Source organism: Sapajus apella, unplaced genomic scaffold (genome assembly GCF_009761245.1).
Source record: "Sapajus apella isolate SASKATOON/1434 unplaced genomic scaffold, GSC_monkey_1.0 scaffold3, whole genome shotgun sequence".
Lineage (NCBI taxonomy): Eukaryota > Metazoa > Chordata > Mammalia > Primates > Cebidae > Sapajus > Sapajus apella.
The window spans coordinates 50995085-50998619 of NW_022436943.1; the positions used below are offsets into that span (position 1 = coordinate 50995085).

At 43.3% G+C, this 3535-nt stretch overlaps 1 pseudogene; it reads right to left on the minus strand.

Annotated features, from left to right (window-relative positions):
- The window catches only part of LOC116535853, a 4839-nt pseudogene extending 1713 nt beyond the window's left edge, over nucleotides 1-3126 (minus strand).
- Between the last annotated feature and the right edge of the window lie 409 nt (nucleotides 3127-3535).

Below are 3535 nucleotides of genomic sequence, written 5' to 3' on the forward strand. Positions count from 1 at the left end.
TGTTTTGTTTTGTTTTGTTTTTAAATAAAAAAGGTCCAGAGTGGTGGCTCACTCCTGTAATCACAGCATTTTGGGAGGCCTCAAGTTTGAGACCAGCCAGGGCAACATAGTGAGACCTTGTGTCTACACAATTTAAAAATTAGCCAGGCATGATGGCACATGCTAATTTTTTTCTTAGGAGGCTGAGGTTGGAGGATTGCTTGAGCCCCGTAAGTCAAGCCTATAGTGAGCTGTGATTGCACCACTGCACTCCAGCCTGGGCAACAGAGTGAGATCCTGTCTCAAAAAACTAAAAAAGAACCCTATCTACTACACTGCTAAGTCAAAACTCACACCAAGACTTATCATGCTGCTCCTCCAACCAAAGAGACCCGTCTAAGTGAAATTCAGAGATAGCTGAAACTCTAAGATGATTTCTTAGAAGAAAAGGGGCCAGGCAGGGTGGCTCATGCCTGTAATCCCAGCACTTTGGGAGGCCAAGGTGGGCTGATCCCCTGAGGTTAGGAGTTCGATGCCAGCCTGGCCACACATGGAGAAACTCCATCCCTACTAAAAATACAAAAATTAGCTGGGGATGGTGGCGTGTGCCTGTAGTCCCAGCTACTCGGGAGGTCAAGGCTGGAGAATTGCTTGAACCCAGGAGGGGAAGGTTGAAGTGAACCAAGACTGTGCCACTGCACTCCAGCCTGGGTGACAGAGAGAGACTCCATCTCAAGCACACACACACACACACACACACACACACACACACACACACAAAAGTGCACTGTTTGGTCAAGAGTTGAATTCATGATAATGAAGCAGCTCCCAACACAGCTCTCTAGTCACATTTTCAGACGTAGATTTGTCGGGTGCAGGGGGAGTCCGTATTTCCCTGTAGTTCTATGGGATAAGCCTTCCATAACTCTCTTGGGTTATGTTTGAAGGATTCCTGAGATGTAGAATAAAAGAACTAGCAAAAAGCTGTAATGATTGCTCATATTTGCTTTTAATTAGAGAAAAAAACAAATCCCTTGCTCTCCTCCCTCAGTCAGGAAGGGATTCTTTTCCAGGATGGGTCCATGTTTTTTCTTTCCTTGCCTTGAGTACAAAGGCGGTGTGCATTTTTCAGAGGGAAAGATGGCAAACATGCCCATCTCAACACAAATATGTTTTATTAAGTACATCTGCTATGCAGAACCCCCTCCAGAAATCTAAATGTGCATTTTAAAAAGGCCGGACTGTTTTAAAATGTTCTCAGAACCAAAGCAACACACCCCTTTCAGAACACTGGAGAAAAGGCGGTCAGACAAGGTCTCATGGCTCAACAGTGGATATCTGAACAACATAGCTGACTATTAACATAATTTGAGAAGAGAGACTCCCTCTTAACCCTTGTTTTTGGTTCTCTCAAAAAAAGTGCTCCTGTCAGCCTTAAATTTCTCTGCCTGGGTCTCTAGTCTGAGGACAGCATCCTTTTGGAAGACTTCGGCAATTTCTGTGGAGCCATGCTTAAATTGAACGAGTGGAAAACTAACTCCCTTTAATAAAAGTGGCATTGTTTTGCAGTCAGGTAATTCCAAGTGGGCTCGCGTGTTACTTTCCATGGGAATAGTCTTTGAGGAAGAAAGGGCCTTTGTTGAGTTTTGTTTTGTTTTAAGAACAGTCAATTGGTTCTTTCTACCCTTCCTTCTGGGGCACCAATCTTTCCAAGGATAACCACACAGTGCAAGCAGAAATAATGAAAAGGAAAAAAAGAAAGAAAATCTGCATGCAAACCCAGGTTGTCATTATCTGGGGTTGTTTGCAGCTGTTCTTGGCCTCTTATTCCTACCTGGTACACAGATCACTCCTGCCCATTCCTCTCTATCTTGTACACACCTTGCTCGTACATATGGAGGGTCATGGAGGAAAAGCATTGCTGTAAATTTCCTCCTTCTCAAGGAATCCTACTCCCTGAGTTTCTGCTTAAGTGACTTCTCACCTTCAAACTCACTGAGGTTATTCTTGTTTGGCTTCAGATAAGTGGCTGAGATTTTAATTGTTCTCAATTGGTCTGTTTATCAGGGTAACTGTTTCAGTTTTCTTCAAGACAAATGATTAGCTCCTTCGGTCTTTATCAGTATATTAAGTATTTTCTTCAGGTGTGGACTTAACTTTGCCCTCCACTCCCAAGAGCCGTTTCCTTTCATAACTTGGGTGTAGTTTAAAAGCACAGACAGACAGACACACACACACACACACACACACACACACACACACTTGCTCAGAGTTATTTTGGAAAGTGTATTCTTTACCAGTGACACCAAACCAACCTCAAAACAGTCCAGAATTTGTGTACAATGGATGAGTTCTCTATATTTTCTCATTTCATTCTTAGGACAACTTGGAGAGATAAAAAGCAGCATTTCCTCCTTTTACCAGATGAAGAAATTGAAGTGGAGAAAGATAAGAAGCTTGCTGAAAAGCAACGAATGGTAGAATTCTCCATAAGCCAAATGATTTTTAACTTTTTACCGACGAAGTAACTAAGGTTCAGAGACGTAAAGCAATTTGCTCAAGGTTAACCAGCAAATCAGTAGAACAGCTGTGATTCAAGCCAGGTATGTTGCTCCAAAGTAATTTCCAGGCAGAACCTGAAAGGCAGGAGTTGGAAGGTGAACGAATATAGATTGTCCGATGATCTTGTCTTCGTTTAAATGCATCTCAGCCAGCAGCCATCCAAGGAATCTACTGGGGGAGAAGTGCAGACTTTTATTACTCAGGATAGGCTAACCTCTGCTGCAGTAATAAATAAAGCCTGAAATTTCCGTGGCTTATAAGACAAAGGAGAAGAAATAAAGAAAAAAACATTTAATTCTTTTTTTTTAAGATGAATTTTTTTTATTGCATTTTAGGTTTTGAGGTACTTGCGAAGAACATGCAAGAAAGATTGTTGCATAGGTACACACATGGCAGTGTGATTTGCTGCCTTCCTCCCCATCACCTGTATCTGGCATTTCTCCCCATGCTATCTCTCACCAACTCCCCACTCCCCAAAAACATTTGATTCTTATTCACACAAGTCTGCTGCTGGTCAAGCAACTCTGTAGTGCAGCTTTCTTTGGTGACTCCGGTTTTCAGACTTCTTTCATTCTGCAGTTCCATCAGCTTAATAGAACAATTCTATGGTCACCCAAAGAAGAAAAGAAAAAAAGAGGAGGCATAATGCTCTTAATAACCCAGGCTGTGAAGTAACAGACATCATTGCCATTCGCAGTCCATGGCCAGAACGAATCACTGGCACCAGCCTTCCCACAAGGGAAGCCAGGAGACACAGGAAGCCCCCTTGGCAGTTGGTGAGTGCTAGGTACAACTGTGCAACACCCCCAACTTTCCTTGGCCTCGTTTTTTTTGGGGGGGTGGACAGAGTCTTACTCTGTCACCCAGGCTGGAGTGCAGTGGCATGATCTCAGCTCACTGCAACCTCTGCCTCGAAGGTTCAAGCTATTCTCATGGCTCAGCCTCCTAAATAAATGAGACTACAGGTGTACACCACCATGCCCAGCTAGTTTTT